Source organism: Oncorhynchus clarkii, chromosome 30 (genome assembly GCF_045791955.1).
Source record: "Oncorhynchus clarkii lewisi isolate Uvic-CL-2024 chromosome 30, UVic_Ocla_1.0, whole genome shotgun sequence".
NCBI lineage: Eukaryota > Metazoa > Chordata > Actinopteri > Salmoniformes > Salmonidae > Oncorhynchus > Oncorhynchus clarkii.
This window is the reverse complement of record NC_092176.1, coordinates 26,992,901-27,015,014: the sequence shown is the minus strand read 5'-3', so window position 1 is coordinate 27,015,014 and position 22,114 is coordinate 26,992,901. Positions and strand designations below refer to the sequence as shown.

Sequence of the window (22,114 nt, the reverse complement as noted above, 5' to 3'; positions counted from 1 at the left end):
TGCACTCATGTCTCTGTATAATACTGTATATAAGATGGAAGTTCCATGCACTCATGTCTCTGTATAATACTGTATATAAGATGGAAGTTCCATGCACTCATGTCTCTGTATAATACTGTATATAAGATGGAAGTTCCATGCACTCATGTCTCTGTATAATACTGTATATAAGATGGAAGTTCCATGCACTCATGTCTCTGTATAATACTGTATATAAGATGGAAGTTCCATGCACTCATGTCTCTGTATAATACTGTATATAAGATGGAAGTTCCATGCACTCATGTCTCTGTATAATACTGTATATAAGATGGAAGTTCCATGCACTCATGTCTCTGTATAATACTGTATATAAGATGGAAGTTCCATGCACTCATGTCTCTGTATAATACTGTATATAAGATGGAAGTTCCATGCACTCATGTCTCTGTATAATACTGTATATAAGATGGAAGGGAGTTCCATGCACTCATGTCTCTGTATAATACTGTATATAAGATGGAAGTTCCATGCACTCATGTCTCTGTATAATACTGTATATAAGATGGAAGTTCCATGCACTCATGTCTCTGTATAATACTGTATATAAGATGGAAGTTCCATGCACTCATGTCTCTGTATAATACTGTATATAAGATGGAAGGGAGTTCCATTCACTCATGTCTCTGTATAATACTGTATATAAGATGGAAGTTCCATGCACTCATGTCTCTGTATAATACTGTATATAAGATGGAAGTTCCATTCACTCATGTCTCTGTATAATACTGTATATAAGATGGAAGTTCCATTCACTCATGTCTCTGTATAATACTGTATATAAGATGGAAGTTCCATGCACTCATGTCTCTGTATAATACTGTATATAAGATGGAAGGGAGTTCCATGCACTCATGTCTCTGTATAATACTGTATATAAGATGGAAGTTCCATGCACTCATGTCTCTGTATAATACTGTATATAAGATGGAAGTTCCATGCACTCATGTCTCTGTATAATACTGTATATAAGATGGAAGTTCCATTCACTCATGTCTCTGTATAATACTGTATATAAGATGGAAGTTCCATGCACTCATGTCTCTGTATAATACTGTATATAAGATGGAAGGGAGTTCCATGCACTCATGTCTCTGTATAATACTGTATATAAGATGGAAGTTCCATGCACTCATGTCTCTGTATAATACTGTATATAAGATGGAAGTTCCATGCACTCATGTCTCTGTATAATACTGTATATAAGATGGAAGTTCCATGCACTCATGTCTCTGTATAATACTGTATATAAGATGGAAGTTCCATGCACTCATGTCTCTGTATAATACTGTATATAAGATGGAAGTTCCATGCACTCATGTCTCTGTATAATACTGTATATAAGATGGAAGTTCCATGCACTCATGTCTCTGTATAATACTGTATATAAGATGGAAGTTCCATGCACTCATGTCTCTGTATAATACTGTATATAAGATGGAAGTTCCATGCACTCATGTCTCTGTATAATACTGTATATAAGATGGAAGTTCCATGCACTCATGTCTCTGTATAATACTGTATATAAGATGGAAGTTCCATGCACTCATGTCTCTGTATAATACTGTATATAAGATGGAAGTTCCATGCACTCATGTCTCTGTATAATACTGTATATAAGATGGAAGTTCCATGCACTCATGTCTCTGTATAATACTGTATATAAGATGGAAGTTCCATGCACTCATGTCTCTGTATAATACTGTATATAAGATGGAAGGGAGTTCCATTCACTCATGTCTCTGTATAATACTGTATATAAGATGGAAGTTCCATGCACTCATGTCTCTGTATAATACTGTATATAAGATGGAAGGGAGTTCCATTCACTCATGTCTCTGTATAATACTGTATATAAGATGGAAGTTCCATGCACTCATGTCTCTGTATAATACTGTATATAAGATGGAAGTTCCATTTACTCATGTCTCTGTATAATACTGTATATAAGATGGAAGTTCCATGCACTCATGTCTCTGTATAATACTGTATATAAGATGGAAGGGAGTTCCATTCACTCATGTCTCTGTATAATACTGTATATAAGATGGAAGTTCCATGCACTCATGTCTCTGTATAATACTGTATATAAGATGGAAGTTCCATGCACTCATGTCTCTGTATAATACTGTATATAAGATGGAAGTTCCATGCACTCATGTCTCTGTATAATACTGTATATAAGATGGAAGGGAGTTCCATTCACTCATGTCTCTCTATAATACTGTATATAAGATGGAAGTTCCATGCACTCATGTCTCTGTATAATACTGTATATAAGATGGAAGTTCCATGCACTCATGTCTCTGTATAATACTGTATATAAGATGGAAGTTCCATTTACTCATGTCTCTGTATAATACTGTATATAAGATGGAAGTTCCATTTACTCATGTCTCTGTATAATACTGTATATAAGATGGAAGTTCCATTTACTCATGTCTCTGTATAATACTGTATATAAGATGGAAGTTCCATGCACTCATGTCTCTGTATAATACTGTATATAAGATGGAAGTTCCATTTACTCATGTCTCTGTATAATACTGTATATAAGATGGAAGGGAGTTCCATGCACTCATGTCTCTGTATAATACTGTATATAAGATGGAAGTTCCATGCACTCATGTCTCTGTATAATACTGTATATAAGATGGAAGTTCCATTTACTCATGTCTCTGTATAATACTGTATATAAGATGGAAGTTCCATGCACTCATGTCTCTGTATAATACTGTATATAAGATGGAAGTTCCATTTACTCATGTCTCTGTATAATACTGTATATAAGATGGAAGTTCCATGCACTCATGTCTCTGTATAATACTGTATATAAGATGGAAGTTCCATGCACTCATGTCTCTGTATAATACTGTATATAAGATGGAAGTTCCATGCACTCATGTCTCTGTATAATACTGTATATAAGATGGAAGTTCCATTTACTCATGTCTCTGTATAATACTGTATATAAGATGGAAGTTCCATGCACTCATGTCTCTGTATAATACTGTATATAAGATGGAAGTTCCATGCACTCATGTCTCTGTATAATACTGTATATAAGATGGAAGTTCCATGCACTCATGTCTCTGTATAATACTGTATATAAGATGGAAGTTCCATGCACTCATGTCTCTGTATAATACTGTATATAAGATGGAAGTTCCATGCACTCATGTCTCTGTATAATACTGTATATAAGATGGAAGTTCCATTTACTCATGTCTCTGTATAATACTGTATATAAGATGGAAGTTCCATGCACTCATGTCTCTGTATAATACTGTATATAAGATGGAAGTTCCATGCACTCATGTCTCTGTATAATACTGTATATAAGATGGAAGTTCCATGCACTCATGTCTCTGTATAATACTGTATATAAGATGGAAGTTCCATGCACTCATGTCTCTGTATAATACTGTATATAAGATGGAAGTTCCATGCACTCATGTCTCTGTATAATACTGTATATAAGATGGAAGTTCCATTTATTCATGTCTCTGTATAATACTGTATATAAGATGGAAGGGAGTTCCATTTACTCATGTCTCTGTATAATACTGTATATAAGATGGAAGGGAGTTCCATTTACTCATGTCTCTGTATAATACTGTATATAAGATGGAAGGGAGTTCCATTCACTCATGTCTCTGTATAATACTGTATATAAGATGGAAGTTCCATGCACTCATGTCTCTGTATAATACTGTATATAAGATGGAAGTTCCATGCACTCATGTCTCTGTATAATACTGTATATAAGATGGAAGGGAGTTCCATTCACTCATGTCTCTGTATAATACTGTATATAAGATGGAAGTTCCATGCACTCATGTCTCTGTATAATACTGTATATAAGATGGAAGGGAGTTCCATTCACTCATGTCTCTGTATAATACTGTATATAAGATGGAAGTTCCATTTACTCATGTCTCTGTATAATACTGTATATAAGATGTATAATACTGTATATAAGATGGAAGTTCCATTTACTCATGTCTCTGTATAATACTGTATATAAGATGGAAGGGAGTTCCATTTACTCATGTCTCTGTATAATACTGTATATAAGATGGAAGGGAGTTCCATTTACTCATGTCTCTGTATAATACTGTATATAAGATGGAAGGGAGTTCCATTTACTCATGTCTCTGTATAATACTGTATATAAGATGGAAGGGAGTTCCATTTACTCATGTCTCTGTATAATACTGTATATAAGATGGAAGGGAGTTCCATTCACTCATGTCTCTGTATAATACTGTATATAAGATGGAAGGGAGTTCCATTTACTCATGTCTCTGTATAATACTGTATATAAGATGGAAAGTTCCATGCACTCATGTCTCTGTATAATACTGTATATAAGATGGAAGGGAGTTCCATTTACTCATGTCTCTGTATAATACTGTATATAAGATGGAAGTTCCATGCACTCATGTCTCTGTATAATACTGTATATAAGATGGAAGGGAGTTCCATTTACTCATGTCTCTGTATAATACTGTATATAAGATGGAAGGGAGTTCCATGCACTCATGTCTCTGTATAATACTGTATATAAGATGGAAGTTCCATGCACTCATGTCTCTGTATAATACTGTATATAAGATGGAAGGGAGTTCCATTCACTCATGTCTCTGTATAATACTGTATACAGTGCCTTGCGAAAGTATTCAGCCCCCTTGAACTTTGCGACCTTTTGCCACATTTCAGGCTTCAAACATAAAGATATAAAACTGTATTTTTTTGTGAAGAATCAACAACAAGTGGGACACAATCATGAAGTGGAACGACATTTATTGGATATTTCAAACTTTTTTAACAAATCAAAAGCTGAAAAATTGGGCGTGCAAAATTATTCAGCCCCCTTAAGTTAATACTTTGTAGCGCCACCTTTTGCTGCGATTACAGCTGTAAGTCGCTTGGGGTATGTCTCTATCAGTTTTGCACATCGAGAGACTGACATTTTTTCCCATTCCTCCTTGCAAAACAGCTCGAGCTCAGTGAGGTTGGATGGAGAGCATTTGTGAACAGCAGTTTTCAGTTCTTTCCACAGATTCTCAATTGGATTCAGGTCTGGACTTTGACTTGGCCATTCTAACACCTGGATATGTTTATTTTTGAACCATTCCATTGTAGATTTTGCTTTATGTTTTGGATCATTGTCTTGTTGGAAGACAAATCTCCGTCCCAGTCTCAGGTCTTTTGCAGACTCCATCAGGTTTTCTTCCAGAATGGTCCTGTATTTGGCTCCATACATCTTCCCATCAATTTTAACCATCTTCCCTGTCCCTGCTGAAGAAAAGCAGGCCCTAACCATGATGCTGCCACCACCATGTTTGACAGTGGGGATGGTGTGTTCAGCTGTGTTGCTTTTACGCCAAACATAACGTTTTGCATTGTTGCCAAAAAGTTCAATTTTGGTTTCATCTGACCAGAGCACCTTCTTCCACATGTTTGGTGTGTCTCCCAGGTGGCTTGTGGCAAACTTTAAACAACACTTTTTATGGATATCTTTAAGAAATGGCTTTCTTCTTGCCACTCTTCCATAAAGGCCAGATTTGTGCAATATACGACTGATTGTTGTCCTATGGACAGAGTCTCCCACCTCAGCTGTAGATCTCTGCAGTTCATCCAGAGTGATCATGGGCCTCTTGGCTGCATCTCTGATCAGTCTTCTCCTTGTATGAGCTGAAAGTTTAGAGGGACGGCCAGGTCTTGGTAGATTTGCAGTGGTCTGATACTCCTTCCATTTCAATATTATCGCTTGCACAGTGCTCCTTGGGATGTTTAAAGCTTGGGAAATATTTTTGTATCCAAATCCGGCTTTAAACTTCTTCACAACAGTATCTCGGACTTGCCTGGTGTGTTCCTTGTTCTTCATGATGCTCTCTGCGCTTTTAACGGACCTCTGAGACTATCACAGTGCAGGTGCATTTATACGGAGACTTGATTACACACAGGTGGATTGTATTTATCATCATTAGTCATTTAGGTCAACATTGGATCATTCAGAGATCCTCACTGAACTTCTGGAGAGAGTTTGCTGCACTGAAAGTAAAGGGGCTGAATAATTTTCACATTTTTCAGTTTTTGATTTGTTAAAAAAGTTTGAAATATCCAATAAATGTCGTTCCACTTCATGATTGTGTCCCACTTGTTGTTGATTCTTCACAAAAAAATACAGTTTTATATCTTTATGTTTGAAGCCTGAAATGTGGCAAAAGGTCGCAAAGTTCAAGGGGGCCGAATACTTTCGCAAGGCACTGTATAAGATGGAAGGGAGTTCCATTTACTCATGTCTCTGTATAATACTGTACGTTTCCTTGAATATGTTCTGGACCTGGGGACTGTGAAAAGACCCCTGGTGGCATGTCTGGTGGGGTAAGTGTGTGTGTCAGTGCTGTGTGTAAGTTGACTATGCAAACAATTTGTAGTTTCTTAGCAAAACAAGAAGTGACGCAGTCAGTCTTTCCTTAACTCTTCAACAAGATAGACTGGCATGCAGAGTATTAGATGAGTGAGAAAAAAATATCAATATCATCTATTTTGATTTCAGGCTGTAACACAACATAATGTGGAATAAGTCAAGGGGTATGAATACTTTCTGAAGGCACTCTGTGTTCTCCTAAAGCCCTAACAGACATAACAACCTGGTTTACTCTCTAACCACAAAGCACACAACTAGCACAGACGACTTCATAGAAAAGTGAGTGCTCTGCTCTCAAAACAATACAGGGTTGTTCCATAGCAACAACTGATAAACTGACATAGTGAATAATAACAACACAGGTGCTGTTTGATGAGGGACACCTAAAGAAGGAGAATGTGATGATTCCATAAACTGACGTAGTGAATAATGACAACACAGGTGCTGTTTGATGAGGGACACCTAAAGAAGGAGAATGTGATGATTCCATAAACAGACGTAGTGAATAATGACAACACAGGTGCTGTTTGATGAGGGACACCTAAAGAAGGAGAATGTGATGATTCCATAAACAGACGTAGTGAATAATAACAACACAGGTGCTGTTTGATGAGGGACACCTAAAGAAGGAGAATGTGATGATTCCGTAAACAGACGTAGTGAATAATAACAACACAGGTGCTGTTTGATGAGGGACACCTAAAGAAGGAGAATGTGATGATTCCGTAAACAGACGTAGTGAATAATAACAACACAGGTGCTGTTTGATGAGGGACACCTAAAGAAGGAGAATGTGATGATTCCATAAACAGACGTAGTGAATAATAACAACACAGGTGCTGTTTGATGAGGGACACCTAAAGAAGGAGAATGTGATGATTCCGTAAACTGACGTAGTGAATAATAACAACACAGGTGCTGTTTGATGAGGGACACCTAAAGAAGGAGAATGTGATGATTCCGTAAACTGACGTAGTGAATAATGACAACACAGGTGCTGTTTGATGAGGGACACCTAAAGAAGGAGAATGTGATGATTCCATAAACAGACGTAGTGAATAATAACAACACAGGTGCTGTTTGATGAGGGACACCTAAAGAAGGAGAATGTGATGATTCCATAAACAGACGTAGTGAATAATAACAACACAGGTGCTGTTTGATGAGGGACACCTAAAGAAGGAGAATGTGATGATTCCATAAACAGACGGACAATTCAACACGTACAGTAGGAGTACTCTATTTGAACATGAGGTGCGTGGTATGTGGTATCTCAGAAATGAAATTAACTTAGACAATCATCAGGAGGTGTGATTCAACATCTCAACTCCTCCATCTCCGTCTCTCACTCTTCCACACATGCACAGAGCAGAGTATTGGCCTTGTAGGAGTGCTGACAGTATAGAGAAGTGCAGCTGTGTTCACATTTTTACCATGACTACTAGTCTGACTCATCTTCTCATCCAACCATTCACCCACACTGACAAGAAAACACACACACACACACACACACACACACACACACACACACACACACACACACACACACACACACACACACCAACACATGTATGTACCTACTTTACCAATACCAGTGGAGGCTGGTGGGAGGAGCTGTAGGAGGATGGGCTCATTGAACTGTCCGGAATGGAATAATCGGAACGGAGTCAAACGTGGTTTCCATATGCTTGATGTGTTTGATACCGTTCCATTTCAGCCATTACAATGAGCCCATCCTCCTACAGCTCCTCCCACCAGCCTCCACTGATCAAGACAGGTGGGGTGAATCTCAATGATGTAAATGACAAAACATGACAAACAGAGCATATGATTTATTTCTACAGGGTACAGAGGAGCCCAGCTCTCAGTGTAGAAGATGGCAGGTGTAAGACATCAGGTAGTCCTAGCGGATGATGCAACCACATGCAACCCTCTCCCCTCATGTGTAGGGAGGCTTGTGTCAGAACAACCACCGTGTCTTCCATTCAGGTCCCATCTTCTCTAACAGCAGAGGACTATGCAGTATACAGTGCATATCTTCTTATGGAGGAACACAGCCTAGGTCATCAATAGATGACAGAGTCCAGACACCCAAATCAGATCATTGCTCTGTGTTCCTGACAGAGCAGGGTCCAACCCCCACTCTGATGTCTTCCCGTCAGTCCCTGACCCACATTACACACCCTCCTCCCCTCCAGCCTCATACCATCAAGGTCATCTGTTCTGACCCACATTACCACATTACACACCCTCCTCCCCTCCAGCCTCATACCATCAAGGTCATCTGTTCTGACCCACATTACCACATTACACACCCTCCTCCCCTCCAGCCTCATACCATCAAGGTCATCTGTTCTGACCCACATTACCACATTACACACCCTCCTCCCCTCCAGCCTCATACCATCAAGGTCATCTGTTCTGACCCACATTACCACATTACACACCCTCCTCCCCTCCAGCCTCATACCATCAAGGTCATCTGTTCTGACCCACATTACCACATTACACACCCTCCTCCCCTCCAGCCTCATACCATCAAGGTCATCTGTTCTGACACACATGCTCCATGTGACACACACACACACACACACACAGACATGCATAAGCACACAGGCTGAGAAACACACACAGGCAAACACACTAAGGGTCACATAAACAGAGGAACACACGCAAATGAACATTTAGAGGATTGTTCCTCTATCTGTACACAGAAGAGTGAATACTGCAGAGTACAGGCTGGCTGGCTGGCTGGTGTAACACATTGGATTGTGCTCTCACGCATTCATACACAATGACAGAGGGTCAGTGGGTGCATTGGTGAGGATGAATGCTGAGTGGGACTGAAAGTGTAGCATAGAAAACAGGAATAACAAAAATATCTGAGAATCTACCCTCATCCATCTTTCTGCTCACTAATTCTGTTTTTCCCCTACTCTGTGTTGTCCCTGACCTGTGGGCTCCTACTCTGTGTTGTCCCTGACCTGTGGGCTCCTACTCTACTCTGGGCAGGAACAGAATTGGGCAGAGAGAAACACATAGAGGGACAGAGAGAGGGACACAGAGAGGGGGACACAGAGAGGGGGACACAGAGAGGGGGACACAGAGAGACGTAGGGTGGCGGTGTAGGTTATCCACCTGACTCTGCCCTCCCTGACACGAGGCATATGCAAGTCAGCACGCGCACACACAGCCCACCTGGGGGTGTGAGGTCTGCCTGCCTGCCCCACTCCACCACTCCTCAGAAAGGGAGAGAGGAGGAGAGGAGGCATGAGGAAGGAGAGGGGAGGGAGAGGCCAGGGTGGAGTCACCAAAAACACTCCAGCACCAAGAGAGGGGGAGGAAAATGAAGAAGGAATAGTGTTTTTAAAAGAGTGGTCTTTGTGGGAAAGACTTGGGACTGAATGGAAAATAGAGGGAAATATGAGGAGGCAAGGAATGGGTGGAGGGAAGAGGGTAGAGAGATGGGGGGAAGAAAGGGTGAAAGGGTTTAACGTAGTGAACAAAAGGAGGAAATAATACCCTCACAAATGGTTGAAATACTGTATTTGACAAACAGTGGAATGGATAGCAGATGATGTCACTGTAGTTAGATGAAGTCATACTGTTTAAATCCCACAATAGCACCTTCTTTCAGTTGGATTACTTTGGGTAGGAATCTGACCAAGACCCATGCATCAAAGACAGACAGACAACAATCAGTAGGCTACAGCAGTACAGTGAAGGAAAATACTAGAAAATAATACAACTATGGTGCAACAATCTAACACCAATGAGAGAGAGAGAGAGAGAGAGAGAGAGGTGGGTGAGAGAACTAGAGAGAGAGAGGTGGGTGAGAGAACTAGAGAGAGAGAGAGAGAGAGGTGGGTGAGAGAACTAGAGAGAGAGAGGTGGGTGAGAGAACTAGAGAGAGAGAGAGAGAGAGGTGGGTGAGAGAACTAGAGAGAGAGAGGTGGGTGAGAGAACTAGAGAGAGAGAGAGAGAGAGGTGGGTGAGAGAACTAGAGAGAGAGAGGTGGGTGAGAGAACTAGAGAGAGAGAGGTGGGTGAGAGAACTAGAGAGAGAGAGGTGGGTGAGAGAACTAGAGAGAGAGAGGTGGGTGAGAGAACTAGAGAGAGAGAGGTGGGTGAGAGAACTAGAGAGAGAGAGGTGGGTGGGAGAGAGCTAGAGAGAGAATGGAGAGAGAGCTAGAGAGAGAGAAGGGAGAGAGAGCTAGAGAGAGAGAAGGGAGAGAGAGCTAGAGAGAGAGAAGGGAGAGAGTGCTAGAGAAAGAGAGAAGGGAGAGTGAGCTAGAGAGAGAGAGAGAGAAGGGAGAGTGAGCTAGAGAGAGAGAGAAGGGAGAAAGAGCTAGAGAGAGAGAGAAGGGAGAGAGAGCTAGAGAGAGAGAGAAGGGAGAGAGAGCTAGAGAGAGAGAGAGAGAGAGAGAGCTAGAGAGAGGAGATAGATATAAATATATAGAGGGAGTTAAAGCGAAAGAATAGAGAGAACCTTCCCCTGCACAGTGGCATTTTGCCAGCCTTGTCTCTCCCAGGAGTCAGGCTAAGATTAGCTCCCCATATGTTCAAGTCAGGCGTAGCCCGTTTTAAAGGGCCAACGCTCGCCTTGCCTGTAGCACTGCAGAGAACACACCATCAATCCCTGTGCTCTGTCATGCTTTACATCAACCACTACATACCATACATATCCAATAACCATGACGTCTGTTGTAAAATATCTAACGTTTTCAAGCCATATTGTATCGTCTATATACCAAGCTTGTAGCCTAGCAGATTGTATCCATGTGTCTAAATCGTTTCCAGACATCACACCCAGCAACACACCAGACATGTCCCCAGCAACACACCAGACATGTCCCCAGCAACACACCAGACATGTCCCAAGCAACACACCAGACATTCCCCCAAGCAACACACCAGACATGCCCCCAAGCAACACACCAGACATGCCCCCAAGCAACACACCAGACATGCCCCCAAGCAACACACCAGACATGCCCCCAAGCAACACACCAGACATGCCCCCAAGCAACACACCAGACATGTCCCCAAGCAACACACCAGACATGCCCCCAAGCAACACACCAGACATGTCCCCAAGCAACACACCAGACATGTCCCCAAGCAACACACCAGACATGTCCCCAAGCAACACACCAGACATGTCCCCAAGCAACACACCAGACATGGCTCCAAGCAACACACCAGACATGGCTCCAAGCAACCACCAAACATGACACCAAGCAACACACCAGACATGACTGCAAGCAACACACCTGACATGCCTCCAATATCATGAAAACTCAAAACAAAGCTACAGGGATACGTTCTAAATTGTGACATGTAATAATCATGGTTTGGCAGGATTCATGACAGTACTATACACAAACAGTTCCCAGTCAGAGAGGGAGAGTAGCCAGCAGAGGGGTGAGAGTTAAACACATGCCACTACAGCCTCTTCCTCCTCCCCCATTCATTTTTCGTTAACTACTCAGCCATTCTATACTCCAGGAGAAACCAGACGCCAGCCGGCACGGGCGAGAGCCACAACACTACAAACATGCTACACCATATACAGGGCACCGTAAACTCAGTCAGCCCCACAGACAGGTCCGATGAAGGGGAAGAGACACCACTTAGGCCAAGCCATGGGTCCTCAGTCAGCCCCACAGACAGGTCCGATGATGGAGAAGAGACACCACTTAGGCCAAGCCATGGGTCCTCAGTCAGCCCCACAGACGGGTAAGATGACGGGGAAGAGACACCACTTGCAGGAGAGTCCATTATAGAGTGTTCATTAGAGCAGAAACATGCAACAGGGATGCTGATGATACTCAACCCCTTCTTGACATTTGAGTGGTCCCTGTAGACTGCATCAGGGGAGGAGCATGAGTTGGTGAATACAGAACATGAATCCAAATGTCATTTAGGTTCCCACTGAGGCTCAATATGTTTCATGCACATCTTGGTTGGGGAGTATTATGGGGTGACAGACACTTGATTTCAAGCGGTATTAAACAGGTTTTATTGATAATTAAAGAATATCTGACGTAACCAATGGAAATACAACCAAAAGGAATAATTGTTCTTTGTGCTCTACAGATACGTTCCTAAGAGCTGTTTTCTACAGAACACAGGTGCATCGTGATTCTTCATTGAAAGCTCTGACATTTGTTCTCTACATGTGGGCAGTCTTTTCAAAACTCCACCTTCTCAATCCAACAAACAGTCCATGGCCTATTGCCAACAAGCTGAATGGAATAGCTATCCTGAAACACCACACGCTTCCTGTAAATACTACATACACATCGCTCCCACACACACACGCAACCCATCTCAACACATGACCATCCTAGAGGGAGGTCATGCCATGATGTCATCTGCCACTCACTGTTGCCACAGAAACGAGGTCACGGCTAACCCTTTCTAAATCAAGTGAGGGGATTCCGCAACATGGGACCATATTCCATTTATAGTGCACTACTTTTGACCAAGGCCCATTGGGTGTCATTTGGTACACACCCTGGTTAAACCAACCCGCTAGCACTGTACTTTCCATCTGTAGTCAGAAACACAATGACTCAGTGTCTTTGTTCCATCCACCTTTCCGCTTTACAGTCTACGTGTATTTGCGCATGGTGCAGGTGCACATTTGATGAATGAAAAGGAAACACTTCATTTGAAGAGAAGAGAAATCACACCAGTGGTAACTAACACTGCTCTAGCATTTCCTGAAAAGCTACTACAAAGTGTTAGAACCCTACTACAAAGCCCAGTATAATCCTTCTAGAACTGAAAATGTATACATTGAATGTGTATATTTATTTGTATATCGTATGTATATACAATGTAGAATTAAAGAGTGAAAACTAGATTTTTATAGAGTATGCTGAAGTGATTCTTCAACGGGGGGGATGTTTGTATGGACGGGGTGAGCCGGCCTTGACTATTTTCCAGAATGACGTTTTAGCATTTGTGGCACAAATCCCATTCAAGTCATGGGACCGATATTAGCATTTTTCGAGCATCATGTCCAAATCATCCAAAAATTGATTGCGAAGCTCACCAAAGTCACATATAGATGATTTGAACATGCAAACAATGCTAATAACGGCCCCATGACTTGAATGGGAATTGTGTCACAAATGCTAAAATGTTAGCATTTGGAAACACTGCCAGACACGGACAAATAAACTAAACCCAAGCATGGATTGCTGTCAATCCTTGTACATAGACTGCTTACAGGGTAAGGAAACCAATTGTTCATTTTGTAATTTGGGTGAACTCTCTCTTTAATCATGACAACAGATGGTGGCCAAGAGCCTTAGCTGATAAGAATGTAGCCTATCAGCAAACCTGCGGAAGTTCACTGAGGTCATAACTAACATGACAACCATTTCTCTGACTGTCTGAACATGTCTAACTGAAACTGTGAAAACAGTCAGTTCAACAAGAAGCCTTGAACTAAATTCGGCCCAAAATAAAGTGACTATACAGAGGTACACATGTCAAAACTCAACATTGACAACCAGTCTAACAATGACAGAATGCTCCAAAAACAGACACGTGTCAGAATATTGGACATTGATCAGCTTTGCCAGTCTCCTGCTATAAACAGACTGCCAGTTCAGCAACAGCACGGACAGAATGTTCTGTCTGAAACCGTAGCAGATTCACTCCGTATATAAACACACCAGCGTGCCACGACTTGGTAGACCAGGGAACAACAGCCCGCCAGCGCTTAGAGGCCACGTGCTACAGGTTACCACACACACACACACACACACACACACACGCACACACACACGCGCATGCGTGTCTGTGTGACCCACTAACTTTTAGCTCAGCTGACTTCAGAACTCTGAGAGGAAGGCCTGCCCCCTGTCTCCTGAGCCTACGGTTCCTCCTCCTTTCCTCCTCCTCCTTCTCTCGCTGGTCGCCTTTCTCAGCACATGCCTGACTCTGCCGCCAATCGCCACCCAGCCCGGGACGCTTTAAAATCCGACCCAGCCTTGCCGCCAGCCACTTAATCACAACAACCTAGTGCACGACGCAGCCGCCAGAAAGCCTGAGCGCTGAACTAGCAGCCATGCAGCGAGCTAGAGGGGGAAGAGAACTAACTACACACTGCACTACAGTATGTGTTGGTACACACCTGACTTTAAACACCTCTCCTCTATGACACAGAGCTCAGACAACTCTGAACACAAACCAAACATGGTCACCGGCGTGAGCGCCAACAGACAGATGCCATGGGCACGACAGTGGATGTCTATTTACAGTATGTCTGTTTGTAGATCAGGGGCAAGTGTGAAGCTCACTAATATGATGCATAAACATGAACATGTGCTCACACACACACACACACACACACACTAAAAAAGCTGCAGCAGTATATAGCCTACCTCCCTTCCCAATGTATGGAAAGCTACTACTCGAACCCTACTAAAGTCTTTATTTTAAACCAACCCTTCCCAATGTATGGAAAGCTACTACTCGAACCCTACTAAAGTCTTTATTTTAAACCAACCCTTCCCAATGTATGGAAAGCTACTACTCGAACCCTACTAAAGTCTTTATTTTAAACCAACCCTTCCCAATGTATGGAAAGCTACTACTCGAACCCTACTAAAGTCTTTATTTAAACCAACCCTTCCCAATGTATGGAAAGCTACTACTCGAACCCTACTAAAGTCTTTATTTTAAACCAACAACACCAAGACAACAAAACAGACAAGGGACATCACAGACAGATGAGAGACCAGCAGGAACACAAGGACTGAAGCTCTCCAATCACACTAATAACAAAAGAAATAGACCAGATATTACACCCACCAGCTCTATCTATCTGCCCCAGGTCAAGTCTCTCTTACCTCTGTCCCCAGATTGGCCTTTACAAACCAGGCTTTACTGTTGTCCTCAAAATGTTCCACCTTTCCAGCCATTCAAAACAGGTAGAAAGAGAGAGAGGAGGGAGGGAGAACAACAATCAATAGAATAATATGATGAGCCTTTTTAAAGAGGTGTCACTCCACACATGACTGCCTAAAGAATATTTATATTCATTCATCTTTCCCTATATAATCCCATTGTCATATTCTCCCCTCCTGACAGAAAACAACCCTAACACATATCACTTCCATTTGTCTTCAAATGCCAAGCTGGTGCTTCCTCACTGCTGTGAGCAAGAGTGAGAGAGTGAGAGAGAGAGAGAGAGAGTGAGAGAGCAAGGATTCTGTTTTAATGATAAAATGATGTAATGCATCATGAAAGAGGATAGCCTCTATTCACGATTGTAGCTACTGTATTTGCCTTTAATTATCACCATGACCTCATATCAACTTAATATTTCAGGTAAATGGTCATGAATTATTACATGTTCATAATTCATATACAGTTTATATTCATGTATTCATGTACCGTCAATAAGAGAATAAAAGCAACGTTCAGACACTGCAATGGGGCTGTTACATTTACAGTAATCATTTAAGTAAGGAAACAATAGCAGCAGTTTAGATTTGTCCACCTAACCCTACCCCCATCTAGCTGTTTAGAGTGCCGGCAGTGTTTTGTCTCCAGCTAACCCTCCTGGTCTCTCCGCCCCCCTCTACTCTATCTCAAATATACCCCCCTCCAGGGCCGGCATTCTGCCTGGTAATTCATATTTACCCAGTGAGCCAATCTGCCTTGGTGTGCTTCTCTCTCTCTCTCCGTCGGCTGGCCGTATCCCCATCAGAAGACTCGAGCTTCCTCTCGTCTAACCCCTACTATCACTCTATCTCTCGTCTTTGCTCCAATCCATTCAGGAAGCCATCTTGTGTTTTAAATCCTGTTTTACCTCAGCCCAAGTACAAACACATATTCTCTCTGTCCCTCCCTCTCTCTCTCGCTTGTTCCCCTACACCAATAGGTCTACCGCGCACACACACAGGAGTTTTTTTTTAAGCCAGCCTCTGATCGCTTTCACTGCTGCACTACACACTACCTCCTCCCACTCCCTCTTTAATCTTTTAACCCCTCCTCCCTCTCTGTCTTTCCAGCGAGTAAAGCTAACTGCATTCGTGTTGTGAAAACTCCCCCCTACCCCTTCAACCATACACTCGCATGAAAACACACACACACACATACGGCGAGACGTCACGCTACACATAGCACACAAAGAGAGTCAAGCAACCAATCAGCAGCCATCCTGAGCTCTGCTGCTAGGGTGAAAGAGAGAGAGAGAGAGAGAGAGAGAGAGAGAGAGAGAGAGAGAGAGAGAGAGAGAGAGAGAGAGAGAGAGAGAGAGAGAGAGGTGGACTGGGGGATGGGACCGCTCTATGGCTGTCAATTATCTCCTGTAGCTCGGCTTTCCTAAACAATGACTCTGGTATGTGGTATCACTGAGGACCATCTGTGTCAGGGCTGCCTGCAATAACTGGACTGGACTGCACAGTGCAGAGTGCGCATGCACACCCACACACGCTCCCTGTGTAGCGGGGAACAGACACTTACACAGCACCACAGCCATTTAAACATGCTGACTCAACATCCACATACACGGACAGTGTAATGTAGCAAACACTAGTCATTGACAAAAGATGAAATTAAAGAAAACACATTGCCTATTTTGTATCATTCTAACAAAATAACCCCCAAGGTTATACAATAAAACTGCTCCCCCTCCATTCTGCAGAGGAGTTTTTCTCTTTTAGGAACCTGACCCTGCGAGACTAATACACCGATCACATCTAGGAGGTCTGGGGGGGAAGTGTTTTGCTTATGTCAATTTAAAGGGAGAGAGAGATGTCCTGCTAGTACCGTCTCAGACCCAGGTAAAAGGTTCATATGCTCTCTGTTTAGTTTTTACTGACACTAGTAATGGGTCTGTGAATGCCAGTGAGCAGAGTTGTATCTAGGGTTTTGCCAGGTTCTTATACTTCCCAATCAGAGTGCCAGGCAACAGACATACTGTATATGGACTTACCTGGATATAGTGTTGCTGTATAGTGGCAACATTTTCTTTTTTACAAGTGACAATTCTTTGTTGAAAAAGCACAAATCACCAAAACAGAATGACAAAAGAGAGAGTAGAAAACAGGGGGGGGGAAATGGCATAGAGAAAAATGACTGAAAAAGATTGGGTAAAAGTCAAACGGAGTGAACGAGTTCATGTTGAGGACGGAGAGAGAAAGAGAGAGAGAAAGAGAGGGAGAAAGAGCGGGACTGGAGTGGTAGTAAAGCAGTCAGTGAGTAACACAGCGTTTGTAATGTCTGTCTGAGCCACAGCCTCTTATATGGCTGGTGTGTGAAATCCCCTGCTCTGACGTCACTCACTGGAGACGCCCGCTGCCGCGTGTGTGAGAGTGTGTGTGTGTGAGAGAGAGTCTGTGAGTGTGAGTGAGTGTGTAACGTCTGCTCCCGCTTGCCCCCCCCCTGGCGCTTGAGGGCGCCAAGCTGCCCTGCATCACGCACTCCTGACATCTATTACGCACACCTGCCTTCCCTTGTCACACACATCAGCGATATTAGACTCACCTGGACTCATTCATCACCTGTTTATTTCCTCCCTTATATTTGTCAGTTCCCTGCTCTGTTCCCCTCTGCTGTATTGATTGTTTTTGTCTTTGTTACCCTTGTGCTGACGCTGTTCCCGTCTGGTTCCATGTCCGTTCCTTATTAAATGTTTGACTCCCCGTACCTGCTTCTCCAGCGTCATCCCCATGTGACAGACTGTGTCTGTGGGGGACAGCGAGAGCAGATGAGCAGCGTGGCTGTGTTATGGGTGGTGACCGACCAACATCATCATGCATCTGACGGCGTGCCATGCCTTGCTTGTGTGTCTGTGGCACGCGGGAGAGCATGCTCTTGCTCTGCAGTGCTTACATTAATTAAAAAATATATCTGTAATAAGGTCCGTTAGACATGCGACTCTGAGTCGAGACTAACGCAGAAGTTTGTGGACTACTCAGTCTCACGTAATGTACCGTATATCTCCAACCCATCTCAATACTCAGTACTGACTGACCTGGTCACACTACACCCGGCAACCCCAGACGGCCATCACCATGTCTTTACACACACAGACACACGTAAAATCCCATCTGCGCAATGACATTACTGTAATCCTGATATAAAAAACAAGTGGGGGTGTCAGTCTCCCACACCCCCACTCACACAAATGACAGTGCCTGGTAACACAGGCCTCACCATCCTCCCTATCAACCCTGCTTATACCAGACTGAACAAATTAAACAAGAATGAGTGGTGTTCAGTCTGGTGTAAACAGGTTACCAACCCCCAGGACTCTCCTCACTCACCCAGACCTGTGACAACCAACCTCCACTCCCACACCCATCTAGACTGAGGAACAGAATCAGGGGGAGGGAGACTCATTGCAACCACTTTAATGATGAGTTGTAAAGATCTACAATTCAAAGGAGGGTGGGGTGGGGGGGCCGGCTGTAATTACAACACTATTAACAGTATTATTTCAGGTCTGACTCCATCCACCCTGTCCTCTCATGTGACCATGCCTCTGGTCTCTAGAGCCTCCGGTTAATCCCTAATAACAGCCACTCCCCTCCCTCTTCAACAGCACACACACACACAACACTGGCTGTCACCCATCACTACATTGAACTAAGAGAAGTGTGATCGCTCCTGTCATATGTACTCACACTGCTCACAGCTTATTAGGCCTGGTTCACAGTCGGGTATGTGATCAAAACATGCCACATGATTATTGTAAGAAGATGTCTAAATTACGTACTTTTTTTTACTTGGCTTAATACAGGCTAAATAAAAGAGGCAGTAGACCTATAAAACATCATATACATCTTTAAATATAGAGTAATGTACAGTTGAAGTCGGAAGTTAACATACACTTAGGTTGGTGCCATTAAAACTCGTTTTTCAACCACTGCACACATTTCTTGTTAACAAACTATAGTTTTGGCAAGTCGGTCAGGACATCTACTTTGTGAATGACAAAAGTCATTTTTCCTACAATTGTTTACAGACAGATTATTTCACGTATAACTCACTGTATCACAATTCCAGTGGGTCAGAAGTTTACATACACTAAGTTGACTGTGCCTTTAAACAGCTGGGAAAATTCCAGAAAATTATGTCATGGCTTTAGAAGCTTCTGATTGGCTAATTGACATAATTTGAGTCAATTGGATGTGTACCTGTGGATGTATTTAAAGGCCTACCTTCAAACTCAGTGCCTCTTTTCTTGACATTATGGGAAAATCAAAAGAAATCAGCCAAGACCTCCATAAGTCTGATTCATCCTTGGGAGCAATTGGGAAGCCACTGCTCCAAAACCACCATAAAAAAAGCCAGACTAAGCTTTGTAACTGCAAATGGAGACAAAGATCTTACTTTTTGGAGAAATGTCCTCTGGTCTGATAAAACAAAAATAGAACTGTTTGGCCATAATGACCATTGTTATGTTTGGAGGAAAAAGGGGGAGGCTTGCAAGCCAAAGAACACCATCCCAACCGTGAAGCACGGGGGTGGCAGCATCATGTTTTGGGGGTGCTCTGCTGCAGGAGGGACTGGTGCACTTCTCAAAATAGATGGCATCATGAGGTAGGAAAATTATGTGAATATATTGAAGCAGCATCTCAAGACATCGGTCAGGAAGTTAAAGCTTGGTCGCTCGCAAATGGGTCTTCCAAATGGACAATGACCCCAAGCATACTTCCAAAGTTGTGGCAAAATGGCTTAAGGACAACAAAGTCAAGGTATTGGAGTTGCCATCACAAAGCCCTGACCTCAATCCTATAGAACATATAGAATCCTATAGAATAAACACCATGAGATGTGTGGCCAGCTCTCATCTGGAGAGGACAATGATGGATGGAGATAAATAATAATAGATTTATTTTATATTGCTCTTTTCATACAGAATCTCAAAGTCGCTTTTTTTTTTTTTAAATAATTCAGGAAGCTAGTAGTTGATGGGAGAAGGTCTTCCACAGCCAGACCATGATGCAGTTCAGTACAGGGGTAGCGTGAGTGGAGGTGTCGACGATGGTCTAGCCAGGGAGGGAGAAACATCAGACAGGCAGGCCCGGAGCTTTTCATCAGACACCTCTGTCTCTGAAGTTCACAGCTAGTACTTCTCCTCTGTAGGAAGGCTGGAACATCCACTACCGAAAGTGTAGCACGCACTTGTGATGCTTTGGCAGCTATAAGCGCCTGAGACCACCACACCTCGGCAGTAATCAGTAAGTGTCCTACGAGGCGAGCATCTGTCATCCCCTCATAAGGTCCACATCCTTCCAGAAACAGGGGCAGGTGGAATAAAAAGCCACTGCTGTGTTGATCAGGCATTGATGCATCATTCAAATTAGATTGGTCAGCTAGCTAGTCAAGCAAACAGACTTCCCATCATCAGTCCTGCAACTCCATGGGGCACCACCAGATATTTTAGCTCAACCTTCAACAGGTTTTCACCCCACACAATTTTTATTTTAAATGCAACAACAAAAAAAACACTTAACTATCAAAAATATGTACAATATTTACAGAGCTCTCTGCCAAGGCTTCCTCATGGCTCCATGGCAACCACAGATGCCAAGGCGATGGGGACTCAGAGAAGACAGAGGTGAGGGGGATGGGAGGGAGATGGGAGGGAGCTGTTCAACCTCTGTGCTCAATACAGTTCACCTAAAGAGCACAGCTACAGCCTCTTCTCTCTGTCCATCCTACTCATGGCTGGCCATTACAATCTTACACTGTAAATACAGTCTGCGTTATAGCATGGCCCATACAAACACCCACCGCACACACACTCTATCCCTGTGTGTTAGGTGTGTAAGAGTGACGGGGGGGAGGGAATTTTCAGGTTCAGATAGACAGACAGACATTATTAGTCACACATCACCTATAACTCTGATATCTCTAATCACACTGTTACCAGGGTGCAATGGTTTGTTTCTATGAGAAAATCACCATCAATATACAGGTAACTACCAAAATAAAGGAAATACTCCTGAATTTGTATAACAATGCCCAATTGGCCATTATTTTGTCTACCATGGCTAGAAGAGATGTCAGTGACTATGAAAAAGGGGTCTCAAAGAACCATAGGGGGTTTAAAGTGTGCGTGTGTCTCAGTCACCAGATCTCAACCCAAATGAACACTTATGGAAGATTCTGGAGCGGTGCCTGAGACAGAGTCTTCCACCACCACCAAAAAAACAAAAAACATTTATTGTAGAATAATGGTGTCACATTCATCCAATAGAGTTTCAGACACTTGTAGAATCTATGCCAAGATGCATTGAAGCTGTTTTGGTGGCTTGTGGTGGACAAACACCCTATTAAGACACTTTATGTTGGCGTTTCCTTTATTTTGGCAGTTACATGTTCCAACACTGTTAAGTTGTTGGTCTAACTTATAACTAGATCTACAAAGCTAAAAAGACAGATACAAAAACAGACAGATCAGTATTAATGGTTAATAAAAATGATTTAGGGCAGACACTAGTCTGGATCAGACCCTAGCTAGGCCTACTCCAGGTTAAACAGAGGTAGAGTTCTCCTACGAGGTCACTGGTCTAATCTATGGTGGCCATAAACATTCTACTTCTAACAACAATGGCACTGAGTGAAAATCTGTGGCATAGGATCATCTTTCCAGTCC

General features: G+C 42.7%; 1 protein-coding gene across 2 annotated transcripts in view; it reads right to left on the bottom strand.

Annotated features, from left to right (window-relative positions):
• The window catches only part of LOC139389328 (methylcytosine dioxygenase TET3-like), an 85,692-nt gene that overhangs the window by 54,554 nt on the left and 9,024 nt on the right, over window positions 1–22,114 (bottom strand). Inside the window, exon 1 of one of the 2 annotated variants that reach the window (XM_071135996.1) lies at window positions 15,348–15,415. The exons of the other annotated variant lie outside the window; for it this stretch is intronic. The gene's annotated coding sequence lies outside the window, so the exon portion shown is untranslated. Of the gene's footprint in view, window positions 1–15,347; window positions 15,416–22,114 lie in introns of those variants that run through there. 2 annotated transcript variants of the gene reach the window in all.